The 26,935-nt window shown below is 41.0% G+C and overlaps 1 protein-coding gene across 2 annotated transcripts in view; it reads right to left on the reverse strand.

Annotated features, from left to right (window-relative positions):
* MEGF10 (multiple EGF like domains 10) overlaps nt 1–26,935 on the reverse strand; it is a 204,900-nt gene that overhangs the window by 141,706 nt on the left and 36,259 nt on the right. Inside the window, exon 1 of one of the 2 annotated variants that reach the window (XM_058677552.1) lies at nt 7,848–7,928. The exons of the other annotated variant lie outside the window; for it this stretch is intronic. The gene's annotated coding sequence lies outside the window, so the exon portion shown is untranslated. Of the gene's footprint in view, nt 1–7,847; nt 7,929–26,935 lie in introns of those variants that run through there. 2 annotated transcript variants of the gene reach the window in all.

Raw genomic sequence — 26,935 nt, forward strand, 5'->3', positions numbered from 1 at the left:
ATTCCTAACCTGAATTGTGCTGCATCCACAGATCACTCCATCAGAGTAGCTTGATCAAAAACTTACACATCCCACTGCACACAAACTGGATCAAAATCCACAGAAGGAAATATCCACAGGTGAATCTTATGCCTCTAAATTTGTGGATACAGGCCAGGCTCCTCAAGCATTTATCTTGTTTTTGTTTGTTTATGCTTTATTTGGAAGGAAAGAGACAGGCACAGAGAGAAATCTTCCAACCATCATTTCTCTTTCTCTATGTCTACAACAGCAAGAGCTGGGCAGTCAGAAGACAGGAGCCCAGAACTCATACTGAGTCTCCAACATGAATGGTAGGGACCTACATCTACTGCCACCCAGAGTGCACATGAGCACAATGCTGGATCAGAAGCAGAGGAGATGATGCTCAAATCAAGTATTCCACAATGAAATGGAGGTGCCCCATGTGGTGCCTTGCCTGCTTTATCAAATACCTGCCCTTGGCTTCAAGCATGGCCTGGTTTTGCACAGCTGCTTAAGGGATAACTGGCGTAAGGAAGGTAATGAAAGGGCAAACCTTAGAGTCAACAGCAAAATACCTGGGAGGAATGTAAGTGGGTAAGACAAGGGCACCAAGGAGCATGGAAATGGAGACAGGGAAACATGCTTAGTATTTCCTTCTAAGTTTTGCTGATGTGAACTTTTTCCATTCTTCCGAGCATTAAAAATAAACTAGCCAGGTCCTTCTACGAACTGAAGGACTTGCAGTAATATTCACGATTGGAGAGTGGCAGGATGGTACAGTAGCAGGAACATCTAGTGCTCTGGAAGGCACTAGGAGATCCCTGAGCCTGGTCTCCCAGTCCTAGCCCTAAAAAATCCCTTAATGGTTGCAAGAAATCAGTGTTCTCATTTCACATCTTCTTATGGATCTGGGACATGGATGAAGATTCCAGCAAGTGTTTACTTGAATCTCAATGGGGTCATCAATCTGCATTTGGTTCACATATCATAACAGAAGGGTATTGGGAAGGTTCCTTCACACAAATGTGCACATGCACGATGGGCCAGGCAGCATTTTGTCCTCCTGCCCTGCAAGGGGTTCTCACGAAACAATGCTCAAGTGTTAACTCACTACTCCAGTGGGATGCATTCTTCACTACTGCTGGAAAAGCTCTTGTCAATTTTGCCCCCATGCTTACTGGGCCCATTTCCCTGCCTGAACAGTCCCCTAATCCCTTCCTCCCACACCAGCAGAAACCTTCCAAGAGGGACAGAGAACCCTCTTTTGAGACTCTCGGAACAGCCCTTCCGATTCCCAGCCTTATTTGGTGAACTATGCACTTATTTGTGATCTAAATTTTTTTTTGATGGTAAGAAATTCTTAGTAATTATACATATACTCTACCTAGCCAATAAATATCGGATTGATTTAAGAATAAAACTCAAACCTATGATTTTTTTTAAAGAGCCCAAGTCACATCTTACTATCAAGTCCTTATTAAAAATAAAGAATCCTTCCTAAGCCTTCAGTAGGGATGGCTATTAGCTTGTTTTGATGAGCTGAGTCTCATGACGCAAACCAAAGATTTCATCATTCCATTTCATTCCAGGAAGAATAAGTCAAATTTGGGCTTGAATTTTCAATCTGCCATGAAAAACATTTTTAAAAGAAAAACAAGATCTTTTACCAGAGGTATTTAAAAGTCCAGTGGTGAGAAGCACCACCTGCAGCTCTAGTTTAGAATGATCCAATCTGTACAACTCATCTAGGGCAGACAAGATGTTGATGACATGGCACTTAAGTCATCCCCTGGGATGGGTCTCCTTGCTCCCAAAGATAAGATGTGTTTAACAGATGCTAATATCCTGCACATGTACCTCTGGAGATGGTGCTTCCATACAGAAACACTGTTTTCTTTGTCTTCCAACTGGGGAAGGATACAATTTATTGCCCTCTGAGTAGGAAATGGAGGTGGTTAAAATGCTTTACATAGTTTCTTTATCTAGGAGTATAAATCACTGGAAATGAAACAGGATAGGAAATCACTAGAAAGGAACAGAGATAATAACAGGATATATTATCACATTCACACAGTGAGTGTGCTATCAAACAACATCTAGAGGGTGACTTGTAGTTTTACGAATAAACGTTCATAAAGTCAGCTAACAATGTCATGTGTCTTAATTTTTCCCCATACATGAGGAATACTTTTATGTAGTGCTTTAAATTAATCCTCTGCAATAACTTTGCTTACCAAGAGAATGATCACATGAAAAAGAATCTTACACAGTGAAGCAGAAGGAGGCAACAGATAGATTTAAATGCTCATGATATTTAGATAGAGAGAATGAATAAATGAGGAGATGAGGAAATCAGGCAAAAAGCTGGCAAAAGTCCAGGAGGAAAATGATGTAGGCTTACTCTTAGGGGGCAAGGAATAGAATTGCAAAAGAAAATAACAGAACTCAATGGTCTTACATCAATCCTTAAAACTGAGCTAATTTTTGAAACAAAATATTGGTTCCATACCATTGACAAACTGAAATTTTAGGCATCACTTTGTATCTGCCTGTGTTTGAAGGCCAACGATGTGGCTATTTGTACCACATTTCTTGAGGTTGATTCCCACCTGCCCTCTCTCATACCCTGGGACAGGGTATATCAGCCAATGAATGGACTTCGTTCTTGGCTGATAGTGGAGCTGCCAATGAATCAACACTGGCAATCTGGTAGCATCATCATCTTTGCTCATACCCTGGAAATTATTCAGGTGCTTAGTCAACTGTTACTACATGTTTTGATTTTACATAAAAAAGAATGGAACATAGAAAAAAAGTGAAAAGCCTAATAGTAATTATGAAAAGTACTCTTCTTCTGAACTTACTGAGACAAAGATGGAAGTTATTAGACAAATCAAAAAAGGCAAATCTTTACTTTGAATCAGAGATCTGTTGAAATCAAATTGCTGAAACTAAGAGAAAATAACCAAAATTGCAGAAAGTCTAAAGAAAGAATATATTGCTGAAGGCTATGTCTAAACGATAAAGTATAATTAGAAAATGTAAAGAGTAGTTGGAGCCAGAATCCCTAAAGCACATAGATTTGCACAATCTTTGGACATATTTCAGACAACATCCTTTTAGGAAAGTAGAAAAAGCTCCATGTTTTCAAGCAAATACAAAAGCAGATGTGAAAGTGTTGACAAAATGAAAAGCACAGGACAAACTCCATATTTTTATTGACATTGCCACTTCTGTTCCAGTGCCCTGATGCTGTAATTCACAACCAAAATTATTCCAGAGAGTAAAAGCAGCTCTCTTATCATAGCCCTGCCATGTTGAACTGGTAGCACTGAGAGGTGTGTGGTGCTTCATAAATCATCTTAAGATAATCTAGCTGCTCTATCTTCTACTCTAGGTTAGCTTTATAGACTCTGACCAGCCAAATAATAAATTCTGAATTGGACTCTCCACAAACCTCCATACAGGCACAGTAACTATCCAAAACACTTCCTGTGCAAAGAAAAGACTCCAGAGGCCTGCGTTGTCATGCAGCAGGTTAAGTTGCTTCCTGCATCACCAGCATCCCATATGCTGATCCAGCTCTTCTGATCCAGCTTCCTGCTAATTAATGTGCCTGGGAAAGCAATAGCAGATGGCCAAGTATCCGGATCCCTGTACTCATCCATGTGGGAGACATAGATGAACCTCCTGGCTCCTGGTTTCAGCTTGGCCAAGCCATAGGGGACTGAAACAGTAAATGGATGATCTCTTTCTCTCTCCCTCTCTACCACTTTTACTTTCAAGTAAAACAAACAAATCTTTAAGAAACAAAGAATTTTTTTTTGAAAAAGAAAATCTTATTATTCATTTTTTAATCTCCTGAACATTTATCATACAGCTGTCATCAGCCAATCACTTGCACAAGAGCTTACAATAAGAAGAAAGGATCCCACCTACCAAATAAGATAACAATGAACTAACAAATGCAGATGAAACAATGTGATAGATGGTCTATGTGAAAACAACTCTTCCAAAACATTACTAAGATTTTACAAAATCAGTGGAAAATCAGGGAAGAATGATGTGACTATAGTTTGAAAGATAAATGAGTAGTAAGAGTTCTTTAGAGAAAAGAAGGGCAAACGACATTTCCATCAGTGAGAACAGCTCACACAGGTAGCTCTTAGAGGAGTGAAGGAATGCTGTGGACTCAGGGAAGAGTGATAAGAGCAGGGTCAGCAGGGACTGGAGAGCTGGGCAAGAGGGAGGCAGAGCAGACAAAGCAAAGGTAGTCTTAACATTACAGAGGTCAGGCTTTCTGTCATCAGCTAGTGTTTGTCCAGATGCAATCTGAGGTCATGTCTACCAGATTAGCATGTAAATTTCTGGCCCTTGCATCCCAGATTTGGAATGTGAGTTTTCAACAGACACCCAGGTAATGTTGATCTTCACAGTTCACCACCTGGACAGCTACCAGACTCTTTTCAATAAAGGAAATAACATGACTGGATTTGTATTTTAGAAATATGTTACTGGACCAAACATACAGAGATGAAAATGGCAAACCACTAGTGTGTGCAATTTGGCTTTGCACTAGAACTGGTGAGCTTGCAGAAATGTAGACTTTCCACTCAAGATTTACTACATCTGAATCAAGGCAGAGAGGACCAGGAGTCATATCAGGTTGAACCATATTGAAGTTAAAAAGTTAACAATGGGCAATTTCTCAAACTCAATTTGAAATTTTTAACAAGCCATTTCTCCGTGTTTTTTTATATATACCAAACACCAAGAACAACTGGAAAAAAAACACAAGGAAACTTCAATAATTTTCACAGGAAAGGGGGAATTAAAAGATTGTTTTATTTTGGCAGAAAAAATTATGAAGTTGGCTCAGCGCCATGGCCTCGTGGCTAAAGTCCTTGTCTTGAATGCACCAGGATCCCATATGGGCACTGGTTCTAATCCAGGAAGTTCCACTTCCCATCCAGCTCCTTAGTCCCAAAGATTTGGGACCCTGCACCTGCATGGGAGACCCGGAAGAAATTCCTGGCTCCTGCCTTTGGATTGGCGCAGCACTGGCTGTTGCGGTCAGTTGGAGAGTGAATCATCGGATGGAAGGTATTTCTGTCTCTCCTCCTCTCTGTATATATCTGACCTTGCAATAAAAATAAATAAATCCTTAAAAAATTTATGAGGTCTATGCATGAATTGTTCATAATGCATGCTTCCCATGAATTGATTTTTATGAGAAAACTGCAGAGATTTCAAAAATCTGTTAAGCCAAAATAAATTTCTCTCTTCATTCCAACTTTTTTTTGGGGGGGGGAAGTCTACTCGTTGGAGGAGAACTAAATGCTTTTCCCATTTAGCTAATTATCACTAACATACTTTGATTAACAGGCAAAGGTGTAAGTGACATAATTCATGTACTTAAAACAAATTTTAAAGAAATAAAATGTTCTAGATAGTTAGCAAGGAACTATGGCAACTCTATTACAGAGTGCAGAGCCAGAAGTACATACAAGGTCTTCTGCTCTTTCTCCATGCCCAACCCAAATTCACCATAAAGACAGAGGATGCATCCATGGAGAAGCACCTGCTTGGGCTCATATTAAATTAGTTCTTTGGTTGTTTAATGTCCTCTCAAAAAAAAGTATTTTCACAGTTATTGAAATCACAGTTCTGGTCCCGGCACGGTAGCCTAGTGGCTAAAGTCCTCACCTTGTATGTGCCGGGATCCCATATAAGCACTAATTCTAATCGCAGCAGCCCTGCTTTCCATCCAGCTACCTGTTTGTGGCCTGGAAAAGCAGTCAAGGATGGCCCAAAGAGTTGGGACCTTGCGCCCATGTGGGAGACCTGGAAGAAGCTCCTGGCTCCCGGCTTCAGATTGGTGCAGCTCTGGCCACTGTGGCCACTTGGGCAGTGAATCAATGGACGAAAGAGTTTCCTCTCTGTCTCTCTTCTTCTCTGTATATCTGACTTTCCAATAAAAATAAAATAAATAATAAAAAAAAAGAAACCACACTTCTACAAAACACTGAGGATTTGATACACAGAGTGCTGGTATCAGTGAAGCCCTGATGTACTTAAAATGAGTGGGGTGGGACAGATCATAAAGTAGATACTCAAGACCTGAAATGCAACAGATGCTCAATATTTATTCAACGAATGGCTGACTTCCAAAAACATGCTAAAGGAAGAATACTAATATATGAGTTTTAAGGAAGAATCCAAGTTGTAAACTGAGTATTGATTTCTCACTTTCTAACCTCTTCTAAAGCTCTTTGCTCCCCAACTATCACCCATCGCCTACAAATTCCAACCCTGCCATACCACTTTACCCACTAAACACACCCTGACCGCAATTCAAAAGCCATGTCTGAGCTATGTCTGACCTCACAACACATCCTGGAAAAAAGTGGAGCTTGGAGACAATGCAGTCTTCAGAGCCCATCCAACTGCCCACAACTAATAAAGTTACAATAGAGCAATATAATAATAATTTATGCTAGCTATGTAATGATATTAATAAACCAACAGTTAACAAATGTCTACCATGGCTGTGGCAGACTCATTAGCTCTTCACATGTGTAATCCCATCCTGTCCTTCCAACAACCCTCCAGAGTAAGTACTGTTAGCATCATCACCTGATTTTACGCAGACAGAGGGGTTAACTAAGGCCCCACACCACACAGCTGCAAAGTGGCAGAGCTGAGAGCTGAATCCGGGCTACCAGCCCCAAAGTTTACCAACACAGCTGTTGGAACTCTCACTGGCAACAGAGAATGTACCCTGAAGCTCCCCTTTGGGAGCACCAGCCAGAAAGATGGCATTGCAGCCTGGCAAGCATTTTGCCCAGTCTTCCTGCATAAGAAAGGGCATAAAAATTGCCCTATGAACCATACACAAAGTAAAACCCAGGACATCACTGAGCAAAGCAAGCAAAGGAGAACCTGCAAGGAATATTGCACTCCTCTGACTTGGTGCAGAGGAGTTTCACAGAATAAGAATGACCAACAGTACCCAAAAAACAAACCCCTGAACTTGGACCTCCTCCGAAAGAATCCGGATCTTGGGGGTGGGATATCTTTAAAGCAGCAGCAAGGATAATACCATATTTCATTTACTCAACGGTGTCATTAAACAGAAACAGAAATGGAAGCAAAATGATTCCCTAGAACAGGGGTAAAAGTCCTAGATCAGAGAAATTTTGGAGGCAAAGACTGGGATGAAACAATTCTTAATCAAGTGATCGAAGTTTTAAAGATCATCCCTCAAGTATTCCTGGAGGAAGCAAGTGTCCTGAGGAGGAACCCCTGGCCTAACACACCCAGCCTGAGACACAGACAACCCTGAAGGAGCTAAGAAGGCAAGAACAGAGAGCCCCTGGCTTCCCCTCAAGACTGAAGTTTACGGTGCGCAATCGAACATCCAGTGCAGGAAAGTAAGGTCCCAAGAGCAGGCAAGATCCCAGGGAAGACATCCAGGCGGTCTGGAAGAAAGCGCTGGGCTGAAACGGGTTCACCTATGTCACCTGTCAACACGGAACGCACACAGGTAACGCAATGCAAGGACAGAGATTATACAAAGTAAAATGTGCCAGGGCAGTATCTTTCCATGAAAAATACTCCAAGTACGCCCTGCACAATCCCCGGGAGCAAAACCAAAAGCAAGGAACAGTAAACCTCTGGGGCCATGCCTAGTCACCCCAAACTGAGCCTTTCTAGTCCCCACCTCACTCTGCACCGAGATATCCTAGTTAAGGAATAAGCCCCCAACCTCCACCCCCTAAGACACCTCCCCGCGGACAACCAAGGTCCAGCAGTGGCCAAAGTGGAGTTTGAACAACTCTTACCACAATTGAGATTCACGGTTCGACTACTTCTCCCTGGTCTGCACGCAACGCCAGCCAAGACACAGACTCTGGTCCTGAGAGCGCAGGGAACCTCCGAAAGCCGAGCGTCCCGGAGCTGGAGACGCGGGAAAGGAGGCAGATTTCCCAACGCGTGCCCAGACACCCAGGTCTGTGTACCGGGAAAGTGTTTGCTGCAAATTTGAACAAGGTTCTCCCTGTCTGGCCGGAGAAGCTGGAGGAGGAGGGGAGTAACTCGAGCCGGGCCCGGGATGCTAGCAGTTGCCGCTGCTGCAGCTGCTGCTGCTCCAGGCCCAGTGGCCACTGGGGGTTGTCGCTTGGCGCCACGCGCTGTCCCCGGTTGCAGGATCCTCCTGGTCTGATCCGGCACCCGGAGTGTGTGTCCTCCCAGCCAGAGCGCCTCCCACTACCTGGGGGCGACACCACCAACCGCTGGGTCACGAAGTTAGAAAACCTTGTGGTCTCCACAGGGGGTGACTTAAAGGTGGTGGCGGGACGGGTATCCGACTGCGTCCTGACTCGTGTTCAGTGCAAGGCCCCCTCTTCTAAACTCTATAAAGAACAGGGACAGAGGCCCCGTGGTCGAGCCGGAGTGGACGGTGCGTTCCCAGCCAGGTTGCGTGCAAAACACGCAAATGTGGGACAGAGAAGGGGTGGGAGATCCCGTCGTGCCTTGATGCGTTGCTAAGGCTGCGGAGGGGAGATGAGGGGAAGGTGGGGGCAAGCGAAGGGGAAATCCCGGGACATACCACGAGCTCCCAGGCCCTCGGAACAGCGAGGTGCACGCATTTCCTGGGGAATGGCTCCCTCTGCCGACCCGCCGAGGAGCCCCGGGAGGCCCCTTGGCCGAGCGCTACTGCCTGCAAAGGCTTTTTCTGTCTTCGTTGCTGGAAGAAGACAGCATTCTGGAAGCTGCTTCTCTGTTCCCTTTCTTTTTCCTGCGCGTAGACTACACAAAGGACGCAGACGGCTTCTGATGCTGCAAAGTCCTTTCTTAGGCTGTTGAGTTCTATCCCCGTTGCTCAGTTGCAACAGAGGTTGCGCCCCGCAGGTGATCCTTCCTACCAGGCTTCTCTTCCCCTTATTTTTGGGCAGCTGCGAAGTGCTTCTAAGTCCCTAGTCGCTAACAGTGCCCAGCAAATAGCCAAGATTTCAAATTACGTTAGAACGAATGAGCCACTTAATTCCAAGCCCCTTTTCATGCTCCCTGCTCTGCCTGGACACACGGAGGACTGTGCTTGCTTGTTGACCTCTGTTTTTCTTAGGGGGACCACTGGTGCCTGAGCAACTTTTTCCTGTCTGGAAGTAAACGCTGACCTAGGCCTAGAGGCTCAAGGACACATACATCTAGAACTAATTAGTCCAGATGGCTGCTTCTTAATGAAAATTGGCTATTAGTTCACGCCACTCATTCCCCCAAGTACCCCAGCTTTATGCTTTAGGAAATTTAATTGCTCTACTTTCCACCGATCTTTTAAATCATTTTTATTGAAACAATTTACATTCAGCTTACTGCACTCACTAAACACTTTAATGAATTCTGAACAATGTGTACATCAACATTATCCTTACCAAAAACCAAAATCACGAACCATCTCTTCACCTCAGAAGGTTACCTTCCACCCCTTTTAAGTGAACCCTCCATCTCACCTCCTATTTGCCCCACTGGGCTGCTTTTCTGAAATTAGCAATTAGACTGGTGTTCCCTGGCATTCCATGTAAATGGAATCACACAGGCCACATTCTTTATGCCTTCACTCAATGTGTTCTTGGGATTCACTAATAAATTCCCTTTTACTGCTGACCAGTAGTATTCCACTGGACAGTTTACAGGATAAACTCACTGCGAATGGTACTAGGAAAATTCTTGTACAAGTTCTTTGCGAACATATACTGTTATTTCTCTTATCTCACAGAAGTAGAATTATTGCTGCAATCAGTGAGTGTACTTTTTTTTAAGACTTACTTATTTTTATTGCAAAGTCAGATATACAGAAAGGAAGAGAGACAGAGAGGAAAATCTTCTGTTCAATGATTCACTCCCCAAGTGACCGCAACAGCCGGTGCTACACTGATCCGAAGCCAGGAGCCAGGAACTTCTTCCAGGTCTCCCACACAGGTTGCAGGATCCCAGGGCCCTGGGCCATCCTCGACTGCTTTCCCAGGCCACAAGCAGGCAGCTGGATGGGAGATGGAGCTTCCGTGATTAGAACCAGTGCCCATATGGGACCTTTAGGCGTTCAAAGCGAGGACTTTAGCCGCTACGCCACCGTGCGGGGCCCAGTGAATGTATGTTTAACTCTGTAAAAAGACTTGAACTCTATGGCCAGTGTTGTGCCATAGCAGGTTAAGCCACGATACCACATGGACACCAGTTCAAGTCCCAACTCCTCCACTTCCAATCCAGCTTCCTGATATGCACCTGGGAGAGCAGTGGGGGATGGCCCAAAATGCTTGTGACTCTCTACCCACGTTACAGATAAGAAAGGAGCTCCAGGCTCCTGGCTTCAGCCTGGGCTGGCTCCAGCTGTTGTGTCCATCTGGGGAGTGAATCAGCAGATGGAACATCTGTCTCTCACTTCTCTGCAGCTTTGCCTTCCAAAAAATTAATTAATTAACTCATTAATTAAATGTAGAACACTCACTTTCTGAACTGAGAATACCCTGAAACAACTTAGAAATTAACATAGTGATCGTATTAAATCCCCCAGTCTTTGAACTTACTGTATCTCTTTATTTAGGTACCCTTTCATTTCTCTCAGTAAGTTACAAGATTTATTTTATTTATACTTGTAAAGCAGAGTTACAAAGAAAGAAGGAGACACAGAAAGAGATTTTCATCCACTGGTTCACCCCCCCAAATGGACACAATAGCCAGAGCTAAGTCAATCCAAAGCAAAAAGCTAGGAGCTTCCTCCAGATCTCCTATATGGGACTTGGGTGTAGGAGTCCAAGGACTTGAGCCATCCTCTGCTAGCTTTCTAGGCCATAAGGAGGGAGCTGAATGGGAAGTAGAGCAGCCAGGACATGAACCAGTGCCCAAATGAGATGCCAGCACCACAGGCTGAGGCTTAGCTTATTATGCCATCGGGTGGTCCCATATTTTGTAGTTTTTAGCACAGTAGTTTTGCGCATATTAGTAAAAACCTATTACTAAAATTTTAAAAAAATTTTATGCTATTAATGATTTTTTTCAAATTTAGTTTTCAATTACTTGTTGCTAGTATCAGAAATACAATAAAATTCTGTACAGTGGATTTATACTTTGTAAGTTGGCTAACTGTCCTTATTACAGTAATTCTGCTTCCCCATCTTTTTTTAAGATTCCTTGAAATTTCCTATATGGAATTAAATACAATGTTGCTTCTTGTATTACTTTTCTTGCTTTGTTGTACTGGATAGAAAGCCAAACACAGTTTTGAAAAAAAATTGTTAGGAATTCACATTCTGACATTTTTGCCCATCTTAAGGAAAAATAATCAGTTTTTTCTTTTACCATTTAACATTAAGTTTCTTGTAGTTTGGAAGCAAATTTTGTTGACTGAGAAATTTCCATTCTATTCACAGTTCAAAGAAAGTTTTTTGTTTGCTTGCTTTTCTGTTTTGTCATGAATACAATGAGTTTTGTCAAATATTTTTTACATCAGTTGAAATTATTTTATGGTGTTTCTTTTTTTTCCTCTGTAGTTGATTGAATTAATTTTTGAGCTTATATTACTTGGTTAAAGCCCAGTTGGTTCATGCGTCCTGTTCATTTTACATATTCTTGGTTTTAGATTATTAAAATTTTGTTCAAAATGCAAGTACTTATGTTGATAAGAAATATTACTCAGTATTTTAATTCTCTTATGATTTCTTTGTCTAACAAGAGGTCCATCATTCCTTTTCAAATCTATTAAAGGGACAAGCTTTTAGTTTCATTGATTTCTTTTTTACTGTTTTACTTAATTGATTCAGCTCTTCTATTATTTCCGTCTGTCCATATACACTAGATTTATTTTGCTCCTCATCTTTTACATTAATTTCATAGGATCAAATTATATAAATAAATTGTAGATATTTCTTTCCTTATATAAGCATTCAAAATTAAAAACTGCTCCCTAAGACTACTTTAACACTGCCTGATATTTTTATGAGGGTATGTTTATTTTAAAGACTGAGAGACAGAGAGAAAGTCAAGAGAAAGGGAGAGAGACTGCTTCCATTCCCTGCTTGATATTCCAAATGGCTACAATGAGTGGATCTGGGTCAGGGACTGGTCTTTTGCATGGGTGGCAGGTGCCCAAGCATTGGGCCATCTTCCACGGCTTCCCCAAGTGCACTAGCAGCAAAGTGGATCAGAACCAGAGCAGGTGAAACTCAATCTGGCCGATATGGGCTGCTTGTAATCCCTCATGCCACAATGCTGCTCACCTATTTCTCTTCAACCACTGATTATGTAAAACCGTAAAACCATGGTGTTTAACTTACAAATATTTAGAAAATTTTCAGAAAAAAAATTGTCAGTTTTAAATTCATTGGGTCCAAAAGGATATGCTATGTTACTCAATACTTTTAAATGTACTGACAATTCCTTACTGTGAATAAATTATCTTTTTTGGTGAATGTCCCAAGTGTCCCTGAAGAGTGTTGTTATTGCATACACTGTGGCAAAGATTTTCATGAGGTATCATTAGTTGCCAGTGTTGCCCAAGTCCTCTTTTCCTTACTGATTTTTACTGTCTTTATTTTGAGCATTATAATATTATTAGCACAATCAGACAGTGAGAATTCTTGTTAGTAACAACACCGTTGTGTTAATATACCATTCATAATCTACTACAATTGTAGATATTTTCATATTTACTATTAATCTTGACATTTCAAAATACTACTTCTTTATTATCTGGGACTCTCAGTAATTTTATAGGTCTATTCATTTAGCTGTACTAAATTCTGTATGCAGTCCCATCTTTAGAATTTGTTCAGATCTTGGTAAAACTAATTCTTACCCTGGTGTATGGGCTAGCCAGCTCAAAATCACGCTGTGTGAAATATTATCAGCCAATCACAACGCTCCTGAGCAAATAATTATTAAACATGTGAAAGCAGGTCAAGGGCTTGTGTCTCCTTGATGTAAAGTGTCTCTGCAGATACACAGGGATCCTGGTATTCTTACAGAGAAGGACATAAATGGACTCTAAATTCAGCTGTTTTTTGCTCCAGCATATACATGTGTGTGTTTGTTTAATGGGATTTACAGTAAGTGTGTTTTTCACATGACCAAATCAGATCTTCGTATAACATAATCAAGATTAGTTTGATGCAACAACACTTACTGTGTATTAGGTTTTCTGATGTTTTCTGTAGCAGTACTCCTTGAACTTTGACTGTGATCTGCCAGGTATGTTATTAAATATGAGATTGTGACTCAGAATTGGGTGGAGGCTGCATTTTTAACAAACTCTAAGGTGGATGCTTTTGTTTCTAGGACTGTATGTTAAGCAGCAAAGTTCTATGCTACCCCATTTTATTTGCATGACTCCCAGATGTGTCTGGGCTGGCAGACTGAAAGCAGGGCAAGTGGATCTCCTGGTGTGGTGCTGTGCTTGGGGCAGCTCCTGACTCCACAGCCTACTCATCTGGAATATTCTTGCAAAACACGACCTCTTGTGGAGTGGATCTCAAGAAACAGGCTTCATTTTTCATAGAAAAAGACCAAAAAAAAAAAAAAGAAGAAGAAGATGTAAAGAGATGTATATACTTGTCTGACATTTTTAAGATTGCAACATTTGACACAATGAATTTATCTACCGCAAGTTGGCATATATTAAGTTAAACTGCATAATGAAGACTTTGATGATGGGGTAATGAGAAAGTTGCAAAGATACTTGAATATCTATGCTTGGCATACACTTGCAAAGAGGGAATTTCAACTGAACTTGAACTACGGTTATGCAACAAGGTGGAGGAACCCACCATGCGGGGAGGGTGGGGGGAGAATCCCAGGTTCTATGTAATTACAACACAATGTAATTAATGAATAAATTTAATAAAAAAAAAAGAAAAAAAAGAAGATACTTGAATATGACTATGGCAATGACATGCACATTGCAGGAAAAAAAAGCAACATTTTTTATTGTGTTGCCTTTTTGTCTGTCACCTAAATATCTACTGTGTCAGTCAGGATCTGCATTTTCAAAAAATGGAATTCAACTCCAACTAATTTAAAAACTTTTTGAATTAACCTGGGGGAGCTAGAAGGGGAGTTTCAGAAGAGTGGGCAGCTGTGGCGCTACAGTTAAGAAGCAAGAACCCTCTAGAACACCAGAAAGAAGGAATCAGAGCACAAACAGCCCATCAGGATGTCCCTGCTGAGATGAGTTAACTTGAACTATTTGTTTCCTTAGTCCTCACACCATGCCCTCAAGATCAAAGTTAAAGAAGAGAGCATGCCTTTGGTTGAAGTCAGTTTTTATATTTCCTCCTGGCTTTCCTACAACAAAGGGAGGGATTTTACTCTTCAAACTTCCACAGTGGGGTAGATGCCTAATAGAACATCCTCCCAGAGCAAGGAAAAGTTGGGAGACAAAAAATACCCAAAGTCAGTTAAAGTGCCATTTAGAAGAGGAGCAGATACTAAACCATAAGAAACAATCCTGGACAAAACACTAGGAATTAACCAAGTTCCTGTTACAACATGATAAGAAATGAGATTTTCTAGCTTTGTGGGAACCAGAGTTACATCCTCAGAATCAAGGAGAGTGGGTGACACTCGACCCATACTGTGAAGAGTGCATGTAAGCTACATTCTTAGAGGAATGAAAAGGCAACATAAAGCAAGCTCTGATACCACCACTGAACACTGTCACTATCACCCCAACCTCAACCCTTTACCTCTGATCTCAGTCCATTTTGTGTTAATGTAACAAAATCACACTGCATAATGCACGAAGGAAGGAGGGTTTTTAAAACTTACAAGACCAACATGGTGGATGGATCAGGTGGGAGTGTGTGATAGAAGGTAAGATTGCATGGTAAAGTAGGATACCAGAGGACAGCCCAACTTGGTTTATCATAATGTATTCTCAAAAGAATTAATCAATTCCACACGACAGGCATTAAGTTTTTCTAAAAGCAGTGTTCCTGTGACCTAATTATCCCCCACCAAGCCTGCTCTTAAAGGCTCTACTATCTCAACATTGCCTCATTGGGGTCCAACTTCCAGCACATGAACCTTTGGGGGTCACATTTTCCATCCCTCAAGGGGAAAATACTAAAGGATTCTAGAAGATCTGTGAGAATTCCTGCCACATGGCAGCTGTGACTCAACTGGTGACTTGCCTCCTCTGCATATATGAGATAAAGGAAATAGTTTTCATTCTTTTGGGCAAACTAAGTAAAAACAGAGCAAAGATCAAGAGTGCCAACCACAGAAATGAAGAGTGTCAGTAATAGGTGGAGGCAGCTGGCACATCTGACCCTAGTTAGACTTTGGATTGTGTAGAACACGCATTGCTTCCTCCACTCACATTGGACCACTAATAGAGGAACTGCAAAGAAGCAACAATGGGAAATTTCTATTCCCACTGTCTGGTGAGGCAAGAATGTCTGAGTTTCTTTAGGGCCAAATTACAAGTGGGCATAAACAATTGTTTCATCACTCTGTCTAAAACAGTGTCCTGCTGATGGCAGAGCACAGGCAAGGAGGAGCTAAAAAGAGCAGAAGACAGAGAATTCTAGCTCTGTTGAATCACCCATGTCACAAGCCTGTGTCACTTGGGTCTTTGAAGCACAGATGCAAGCATTCTCTCTCAGAAGAGTCCAAGTATCTGTTACAGGTAAATACTGACCAACCAACACATACAATAGCAACAGTAGCCAGGCAGTTGCCAGCCCCTTCCCTCATCCCTCTTCTGGGTCCCCAACCCTCCAGAAGAAACCAGAACAGTGTGTCCAAAGGATCAAGGAAGAGAAAGAAGTGGAAGAGAGAGAAGCAAAGTCCACACAATCTGGCCTGTCCGAATAATTCTTCATTGTCACGAATGCAAGCTCAAGGGCCAGTGCAGAGGTACTCAGTGGGATGAGCCTTCATCCTAACGTATGCACAAGGCTCAGTTGCAAAGAAGTGGTTTCTCTCCTACAAGGAAGGCTCTTCTCTCATCAAGTCTCGCCAGCAAAAGAAGCTGACTCTGAATAGTGTGAAACATCCAATTGGGTTTCTGTCTGCAAAATGCCTTTGGCTAACAAAATCAGTAAGACTATTTTCCTTGCTCCAGAGCATGCCAGGGTTGCAGCATCACTTGTCCTGCTTTTGGGAACCAACGTGCAGTGCCCAAAAGATAAAACTGCATACAGGTGAGAATTTCTCAAAACAAAGAGAGATGCAGCTCATGTAAGATACACACAGTAAAGGAAAGTATCCAGCTTCGGAAGGACCCAATGACACTGATGTACATGTGGTTGAATAAAGACATTATAAAAACAACATTATAAAAACAAGGCAAGTGAGCAAAATCTAGGGCAAAAATCAGATTTTTCTGAGCCCATATACAATGTGAAAATGAACTAAATCCACAAGAAGAGCCTCTCTTTGAATTGTGTTGAATCGCTCTAATGAATGAAGTCATCAAGTAGTACAGGAAGAGGGGCAGGCACATCTACTCAGTGTACACAGCTATTTGGAAGCCATACATGTTTAATCAGTGCTGCACTGTGTTAGGGTTTATATCAACCTACTTCCTGATTGAAGAAATACTCTTCTCATGTTTAACACAGAAGGTCTGTGAAAAAAATTTACCTGTTTTCATGAAAAAATAGTATGTATTTATTCACAACTACTGCAATAATTTATCTAAGTATCTGTGGAAAAAGAAGTGTCTACGAGGGCCCGGCATGATGGCTCATGCTAAATTCTTACCCTATAAACAACAGGATCCCAGATGGGCACCGGCTCTTGTCCCAGCTGCTCCATTTCCCATCCGGTTCCCTGCTTGTGGCCTGGGAAAGCAGTAGAGGTTGGCCCAAAGCCTCCGAACCCTGCACCAGCATGGTGGAAGGTCTAGAAAAGCCTCCTGGCTCCTGGCTTCGAATTGGCTCAGCTCCAGCCATTGCAGCCTCTTGGGGAGTAAACCAGTGGATGGAAAAATCTTTCTCTCTGTCTCTTCTATAAAAATCTGATATGCCTTTACCATAAAAATAAATCTTCTAAAAAAAGTATCTGTGTATTATTTTAATGTTATAGAGCAATCAATATAAAAACTCTTTTCCCCATACATGCGTTACAAAATCAAATATTTTCATTTTTAAAAATAACAGAAATAGAAAAGCAAGCAGATTGACCAGATCATCTGTTACTGACTAGGCAGATGGCCAAAAACAGTTTTGATTCAATTAAGTGCTTTGGCTATAACATCGTCGACAGCAGATCAATTTTATTGTCACGTGTCATACAGTCGGTACTCTGGGTTGGTCGCTTTAGTGAATATTATATCTGGAGTTTCTACAGTAGAATGTTGGGTTGAAAGTCTATTTTGAGAGAGCTCAAAACAGAATGGGGGAAATACCTGACACAGAATATTAATAACTCTTTCAAGTTTTGCTACAAATAGCCACCTCAAAAAAAGTGCATTATTTAAAATGCATGCAAGATCAAGAGTGCTTTCTGAGGTGGAAGGAACTTTCAATCTCACATGTTGGGAATGACCCAGTAGAGATCCAGTGTGGAAAAGAAGTGGTTCATTCCAACACTGTTTTTTTTTTTTTAACTTTTTATTTATTTTTGTTTGATAAACAAAGATGTGATGGAGTTCTCTCACTTGCTGTTTTATTTCTCAAATACCTACAACAGTCAGGGATGAGACAGGCCAAATCCAGAAGCTAGAAACTTATTCCGTATCTCCCGTGTGGGTGGTAGAGACTCAACAACTGAACCACTATTTGTTCCCTCCCACAATGTGCACCAGTAGGAATCAGATCCAGGAGCAGACCTGGGACGCCAATCCAGGTCCTATATCATGGGAAGTAGGCCCTTAAGCCATGTTTGAACTTCTGCCATAAATACCTGACCTTCTACTTGATAAAAAATTTTCCAAAAATCTTTAAGTCTCAGTCCCAGAATCTTGTGACACTGATCTTGCTCTGTCTCCTACCTCAGCCAGTTCTTTTCCATGCTGCACCCCAGATCTCATCAACTGCAACCTCCTCATAATCTCAACTGGAAACATCTCAAGCCTCCACACCTATTTTCTTAATTCCTTTATCCAGTCAGCCTGATGTCTCAACTCCAAGTCTTCAAATACATCAATACCCGAATCCATTGATTCTGTTACTTTTTCAGGTCCTTCAACCCCCCAAGTCCTCATCTCCCTCCCTACTCGACTTAAATTTCATAATCACTCACCAAAGGAATTTTTCTCTCACACAGCATCCAGGAACTTGACCAGCAAGAAGGTTATCATCAGATGTGGTCCCTTAACTGTGAATCAGAACTATGATTGTTACCAGTAACACGCAATGGACTAAGATGCTGCTATCTTGAATCACTCAATCCTAAATGGTCTTTCTGTTTCTGTCCTCAGCCCTCTGCCCAACTCTCAGCATAGCAGCTAGAATAAGCTAAAGTAAAAACTGGAGGGCCCAGCGCAGTGGCCTAGCGGCTAATGTTCTCACCCTGATTGCGCCAGTTTCCCATATGGCACTGGTTCTAATCCCGGCAGCTCAATTTCCCATCCAGCTGTCTGCTTGTGGCCTGGGAAAGCAGTTGAGGATGACTCAGAGCCTTGGGATCCTGCAACCACGTGCGAGACCTGGAGGACTTTCCTGGCTCCTGACTTCAGATAGGCACAGCACTGGCCATTGTGGTCACTTGGGGAGTGAATCATCGGACGGAAGATCTTCCTCTCTGTCTCTCCTCCTGTCTGTATATCTGACTTTCCAATAAAAATAAATAAATCTTTTTTAAAAAATCAACCTGCTATAGATTTGTTGAATTTTGAGTCTCACCTGTGGTTGCCTTGGTAGGGCCAGAGCAAGTGATTTTTGTTGACTTGGTAATGCCTGTGGGTGGACGTTTGTCACACCCCTATCCAAGCATGACTATATTGTGGCTTATTTTTGCCTGTACTCAACTGTACTTTCATTACATGCTGGTATTACTTCTTAGAGCAGATCCAATAATCTTTCTGCACACCAATCTGCAGTTCAAGCCTGTTTTCTGGAGAGTCAAACCTAAGTGTTGATATGGTAGAGATGATGCCTTTCATTCTAAGATGGGAGGATCTGAAGTGCAGAACAAGAGAGAAACATCCAGTTTTTATTTTTTTAAAGATTTATTTATTTTTATTGCAAAGTCAGATATACAGAGAGGAGGAGAGACAGAGAGGAAGATCTTCTGTTCAGTGATTCACTCCCCAAGTGACCACAACGGCTGGTGCTGCGCCAATCCGAAGCCGGGAACCAGGAACCTCTTCCAGGTCTCCCATGCCGGTACAGGGTCCCAAGGCTTTGGCCTTCCTCGTCCTCTGTTCCAGGCCACAAGCAGGGAGCTGGATGGGAAGTGGAGCTGCTGGGACTAGAACCAGCGCCCATATGGGATCCCGGCGTGTTCAAGGCGAGGACTTTAGCTGCCAGGCCATGCCGCCAGGCCCAGCAGGTTGATTTTTAGGTGGACAATTTTGCATGGCATCTGAATGATGTCATAAAAAGCCAAAAAGTCCTTGGCAGAAAGATTTTTCACCCTCCACACTGAGCCATTCAGAGCTGGTCTGGATTGATTCAAAAGTTCCTAATTTTCAATCCCTCGTGGATCAGTCTTGTACTGAGATTCTCCAGGGGGGAAGCATACTTGGGAAGGGAGTTCTATCTCATTGGGGGAAATTCCAGGAAGGAACCCAGCTAATAGCAGCTAGCAGTCTTTGTATCTAGGGGAATGGATGTGCCGGTTCTGAAGGGCACCATGGCATCTACTGAATCATTCCAATACCTCACTGATTTCAAGGTTTTCCTCTTTCTGTCTACCCCAGACACTTTGGTCTCCTTACTTTCCTTCAAATTCCCCAGACATATTTCCTCCTTAAAACTTAAGCTCTTCTTTTGCCTGAAATGTTTAGCTTGCTGGCCAATCTCCTCCATGTCTTACTCAAAACTTACCTTTTCAGCAAACCCTCCTGTTTAGTTCTGTGGCCCAACAAAGTGTAATTGCTTTCTATGATTGTTCCCCCTTTTCTTTGTACCTCTTTTTGCCTTCTACTATTCTCTGTAAATTACGTATCCATTATGCTTATTGTTTGATATCTGTCTTTCTCCCACAAGAATATAAACCTCTCAAGGGTAAGAGCCTTTAACTATTTTGTTTATATTCTAAGATACATATCAAGCACTGAGCAGTGTCCTGGTGCATAGCAAGTGTCAAATAAAATGAATATATTTTTAACGAAGGTTTTATAACTCAGCAGAGGGCTTTTGTCTTCCACTTGGAAATTATCTTTCCTAAGCAGGAAATTATTTTGAAGATCAGAGTCTACTGAACATGAATTTATTTAATTCACTTAATTCATTTGCCCAAATCACAGAGTTGCCCAACAGCTCTCAGTAGATGCAGGCTTATCTCCCAGATTATAATCATTATCTCACTCCTGTTATAAACGCAGAAGAAAGGGAGGAGGAGCTGCAGATAAAGAATTAATTAAGGCTTTCACTTGTCTGAAAACCGACAGAATTCACATCAGCCTGTATCGTTATTTACCTAACATTATCCTCTGGAACATTAATATTATATCCTGAGATTTGTGGTCTTTTACGGCCCGGATGTGTTCACACAGGCAAAGTGAAAGTGTCTGGAAAAGCCTTTCCTTAACACTTCTTGTATATTAATTTACTTTTCAGCCATAATATTCTGGAAAATAATTCACATTAAAATGATAAAAATCTTATTTTACTAAAATGCAGCGCCTGCAGTCTTTCTCACTGCACAATCAGGAAAGAATAGCCTCGTGCTGTGGCATACTAGGGACAAGCATCGGAATCAGAGCCCTTAGCCTTTACTCAGACTTGGTTACTCAGACCTGCTAAGCTAACCCAGCACCCCTTAGACTGGATGGCCCATTAGTCAAGCAGCTTTGACATACCAATGACATCACAGGAGCTCAGTTCTTACTTCCCTGACAAACATAAAAATCACAAACTAGTTTCTTTATCAAATATTTTAACAAAGACATTTTTCTGTTGCAAACACATTTTGTTCTCAACCTTCCAAATCAAAAGTTCTTTGAATCTGTAAAATAGCCATTTGAATATTGCTGTGATTTGCATACATGTTGAATGTCCCCCAGAAGGCCATGTGTTGAAGGCTTGGTTTCCAGGGAGGTAGCCTCAGCAAGCAGTTCCCCACTTGACCTCTTGAGTTCTCATAAGAACGTTGCTATAAAATGTTGGGCTTTAGTGCATCCACTCTTTCTTGGCTTTCATGTGGTATTTTCTTCACACATGTCCACCATCTGCCACCTGTCATCCAACATTTGCCATGGGACTCCCAGTCTCCAAAATTGTGAGTGAAATAAGCCTTTTCCCATCAGAAGTAGCTCATCCCAGGTATCTCATTAGAATGATGAAAAACTAACTAACTCAAATTTACAGGGATGTTTCTCTGCTCCTCTACTAGATTGGTCTATGGACATTCAGCCTAGCTTGTGCACCATACAGTCTTTTCCTTACAATGCAGAGAGCAGGAATCTCAGAAGGAGGTGACTCTGATACCATGTGAGTTCCAGACACTCTCTTAAGCTCCAAATTAGAGTCAACTCCCAAGTTACTTGAAAGACGGCAAGAGGGGCCTGGCATTGTAGCACAGCGAGTTAAGCTGCTGCTTAGGATGCTGGCATCCCATATGAGTGCCAGTTTGAGTCTTGGCTGCTCCACCTCTGATATTCTCCCCTGCTAATGCAGCTGGGAAAGCAGTAGAATATGGCACAAGTGCTTGGGCCCCTGCCACCCGTGTAGGAGACCCGGACAGAGTTCCAGGCTCCTGTCTTTAGCCAGAACCCGCCCCAGTCATTGCTGCCATTTGGAGACAGAATGAAGAGTGCTCATTCTCATTCTCTCTCTCTCTCTCTCTCTCTCTCTCTCTCTCTCTCTCTCACACACACACACACGCACAATGTCTTTCAAATAAAATAAATAAGCCTTTTAAAAAATAAGAAGCAGACATACAAACTCCATATTTGGTACTAGACAATAAAACATATAACCTGTGCTTCATGGTTAAATTGCCACAAGCTTTTTCCTATCTATTGAACAGGAAGCAATGGGTAGCATTGGGTTGGCCTGTTGTTCAGGTTTCAGCAGACCTCATCCCTAAATTCCTATTAAACTACCAACTGGGATGATGGCTTCTGCTTTGGCTATTTCTTAGCTCAGAACACATTTGAAGAGTATTAGCCTGATGCTGCCCTACCCTGTACACATGACTAGGAAATGAGAGGGGAGTAAAGCATTCAGTGAAAATTAAAGGCTATGTCTAAAAGATGGTGAGTGAATCCAAAGGGACAAACAAAATATTCACTACCATGTAACTCACTAAAATTAAAGCAGTCTTCATCTTGTACCTTACATAAAAAACACATTTCAGATACTTAAGTGATCAAAGAAATGACCCATGAAGACACTAGAAAACAGTCTCAGGACTTTTAACATTCCTTTTGAAAAAATGTTTTCTAGATGAATGAAAAAAATCTATTTTTAAAGATTTTTTTCATTTTAGAAGCTTAAAAGTGTATCAGAACTAGAAGTAATAGAATTCACCAGTGAGATGCAGGAATTACATTTTGCCATAGTTGTTTTATTCCTATTTTTTTTCCTGCTATTCCCCAGCAAATTAAAATAGCAGACATTTCACTCCTAAATGTTTCACAATAGATCTTTGAAATATTAGAGCACACTCATACAAAACCACAACAGCTCTATGACATATAACAAAACTTCATGATAAACACTCTGAAATATCTTCTGATAGTATGTCCATTTTCAAAGCTCCTCTTTGAATGAAACAAAAAGTCACTTTTACTGTTTCTTGTCAGACCAGGATCAAACACAATATTGACTGTCATCTTCCTGGAGACCTTTTAAAATACAGAATACCCAGGGCTGGCACCACAGCATAGCTTCCTAATCCTCCGCCTGTGGCACTGGCATTTCATATGGCCACTGGTTTGTATTCTGGCTGCCCCACTTCAGATCCACCATCCTGATAAGTAAGGGCATGTGAAAGCAGCAGAGGGTGACTCAAGTTTTTGGGACCCTGAGTCCATGTGGGAGCCCCAGAAGAAGCTCCTAGTTTCAAACCAGTTCAGCTCCAGCCAATTAGGGGAGTGAACCGCTAGATGGAAGATCTTTTTCTCCTTGTCTTTAATTTTGTCTTTCAAATAAAAATAAATAATTTTTAAAAAGAAAAGAATACTCTTCACACCTACTTTTTCTTCATGCGTTCCCTCTTTTTTTTTTTTTAAGATTTATTTTATATGTGCAAGGTTCCAAGGACCCAGTCATGACAAGAAGTGGAGTCCATATAAGATGTCAGGGAAAACTCTGACATTCACTTTTCTAAGCTCAGACCAATTATCTGATAGAGTAATGTAATGAACTAATTGTTTCTTCATAGTCTTATTTAGTATGATTTAAGATTGCTGCATTTCACTCTGAAAAAAAAGAATTAAGAGCAATATCCAGAGCTGTCCAATAGAACTTGCTACAATTACAGGGATGCTTTATATCTGTGCCATTCACCATGGTAGCCTCTAGTACACTTGAAGTGTAGCTGAAACTACCATGGAAATGAATTTTAAATTTAATTTACTTTCAATTAATTTGCTTTTTAAATAAGTCCAGAGCTTGATGAATCATTTGTGTATTGCAAGAGTGAATATAAAGTGTCTATACTCTGTTGGTGCACATGTAAGTATCCAATAAATGTTTAGTTTGTCTGCCTTCCAAATAAATTTGAAAGAAAGCCTGCTTGTCGAGGACGGTCCAATGCATTGGGACCCTGCACCCACATGGGAGACCCGGAAGAGGTTCCTGGTTCCTGGCATCGGATCGGCGCAGCACCAGCCCGTTGCGGCTCACTTGGGGAGTGAATCATCGGATGGAAGATCTTCCTCTCTGTCTCTCCTCCTCTCTCTGTATATCTGACTTTGTAATAAAAATAAATCTTTTTTAAAAAAAGAAAGAAAGCCTGCTATAAAATATATTACTTTATAGATCCAAGTGCAGCTCAAAATCCAATTGTTTACTGCAGGTATCTTCATGATCAGGTCCAATTACTGTGATTATGAATTCATGATCCGCATCGAAAATATGAGAGATCTTAGAAAAAGTTCATGGAAATGCATGTTATGGAAAAACTATGTACACATTTGTACTTAGAAAACTCATTTTTAAAATTACATTTCCCACAAAGGTTTTGGAATACATAAATAATGCAGTTATTCTGTGATCTGTATCTTCAATATATGTAAGAGTTACAATTCGTATTTTCTGAAACAGCTGATCTCATGTGCTCACTTTCCCTTCAAATTGCTTATAATTCCTGGTTGGGTTTACTTGGACCAAGCTGGGAAAATGACATTGTGCTGGAAGTTTTATCTCAATCCACAAAGGGTATCTCTTTCTCTAAGCTTGAAGTTGGAGTCCCTGAATGTCAAGCTTGGGAAAATAGAACTAAGACACTTTGTCTTCTGGATCCAGCCATGCCTGTGGCCAACTATGGTAGCTAGACTGAGTGTGTCTACATTTTTTGGTTACATAAGTCCATAAGCCCAAAACAGTCCTTGCTGTTCCTGAGCTAATTTCAATTAAAAAATTTTTAATAATAGTTGTATATATTTATGAATTACTAAGCAACATTTCAATACATGCATGCAATGTTTACAGGTAAACCAACATTTCCTCTTGTTTTAACATAATTTCATGAGTAGTCTTGGAGGTCCTTAATTCTAATTGCAAATGAAATACATACTGGGTTACTGTGAACTGTCACCCCACTATGCTGTGTAACGCTAGGAACCTATTCCTTTGAGCTAACTCTGATATGGTAACTGAGATCCATACTCCTTCCCCCTCCTCCACCTTACCCAGCCTCAAGTAATCATGTATTCAGACTGAGCTGTTAACCATCCACATACTAGGAAGAATATGTAGTTTGCACCTTTCTGTGTCTGGTTTATTTCACTTAACATGATGGCTTCTGGTTCCATCCATTTTGCCATAAGTGACAGGATTTCATTCTGATTTACAGCTGAATAATATTCCATTGTACACACACAGCACGTTTGCTTTATCCATTCATCTAATGATAAACATTTTGGTTGATTTCATATATTGGCTATTGTTTACAGAGTTGCTGTGCACAGTGTTTTAGGTATCTCTTTGATATTGTTGAGCTCATGAACTGCTGGGTCATAAGGAGATATTATTTACAGTTTTTAAAGAAATCTCCATTATGTTTTGCCTAACTGCTATCATTATTTAATTCATACCAACACTGTGAAAGGTCTCCTTTGTCCATATCCTAACCAGTATTTGCTACTTTTGATAATAATCATTTTAAGAGCAGTGAAGTAATATCTCAATGTGGTTATTTTCAGTTTCCTAATGACTAACAATATTGAGCATGTTTTTTCATGTTTTCTTACATATTTGTTAGTCATTTTTGTTTCTTCTTTTGAGAAACATCTCTTCAATTCTGTCCATTTTTAAGCAAGATTGGTTGTTTTGGTGTTGTTACTGAGTTTTTAAAGTTCTTTATATAGTCTAGAAATTAATTCTTTGTCAGATACCTATTTTCCACCATTCTGTTGGATGATTATTTCTGTTGCTTTTCAGATGCTTCTGAGTTTAAAATAATCACATATATCCAATTTTGTCTTTATTGTCTTGTTTTGGGGGTCTTACCCCCAAAATCATATACCAATGTTCTAAAGCCTCCCTATGCTTTATTGTAGACAATATTTATTGAATATATCATTTATTGAAAATTCTTTTTTTCTATGTGTGTTTTTGACAACACCATCAAAAGTCAGTTACCCATCTGGATGTGGCTTAATTTTTGGACATCCTGTTTAACTGATCTACATATTGGTTGGGGGCATAGCATTTGCTGGACCCATCAAGATACCACTTGGAAAGTTTCTCTCCCCATGGAATGCCTGGGTTAGTCCTGCTCCCCTTCATAACTTATTCCATTTGAATTGTACTTCCATCTTTTGCATCTGAAATAATGCTATCAAGAAGTACTAGGTGAATGTGCATGGAATTTGAAATTCAGAAAACCAGTTTTCACATGTAGAGATAATGACACCTTCTTCCTAGACCTGTCATGAGGACTGAGATGTGTTCTGTATGTTAGAGATACTCTCAGTATGCTAGTCCCCTTTAAAATTTTTTTCTTGAGATTGTACTAAGACCACATCCTTGAGTTTTCTCTCCGTATTTTCCTTTTCTGCTGCTCATTAAAGACTTCTCCATTTATACCCACGTGTAATGTGAGGTCATCTTGGCTTACGTTAAAAATCAAGAGCAGCACTGCCGACAACTGCCTCTGAGATGCTTCCCACTGTGCTTTCCAAGAGAGCAATCTATTTTTCTTTGGATCATCCAGCCCCCAAATGGTGGCACCTCTCGGTTACACCTGTGTGATTTCTGTTCTCAGGGTGGTGAGGACCACATTGTGCAGATGTCAGCCACATGCAACAGCAGCTTTTGTGTGGAATTTCTTCCTTTGGCAGTAAAAATTTACATATCTTGGACGATTACACTGGATGTAAGTTAAGTAGCTTCGTAACTAAACAGAATATAATTAACTAATCATTTAGAGGATTACCTAGGCTAAAAATCGACATGGTAAAATACAGTAAACATGTTTCTGCCTATCTAAATCCCTGGATTATCAAAGGTGATCAGATTATATAATTCAAACGCATTTTCAAGAAAATATCCTTAGCGCAGAAGATTAGAAATATAGTTAAGCTAAATTTAGAATTCAGGAACAGCAATCCTACAGCTTACTTTCCATTAGTTTTTTCCTTCAACTAAGCTCT

The sequence above is a fragment of the Ochotona princeps genome, chromosome 19 (genome assembly GCF_030435755.1).
Source record: "Ochotona princeps isolate mOchPri1 chromosome 19, mOchPri1.hap1, whole genome shotgun sequence".
Lineage (NCBI taxonomy): Eukaryota > Metazoa > Chordata > Mammalia > Lagomorpha > Ochotonidae > Ochotona > Ochotona princeps.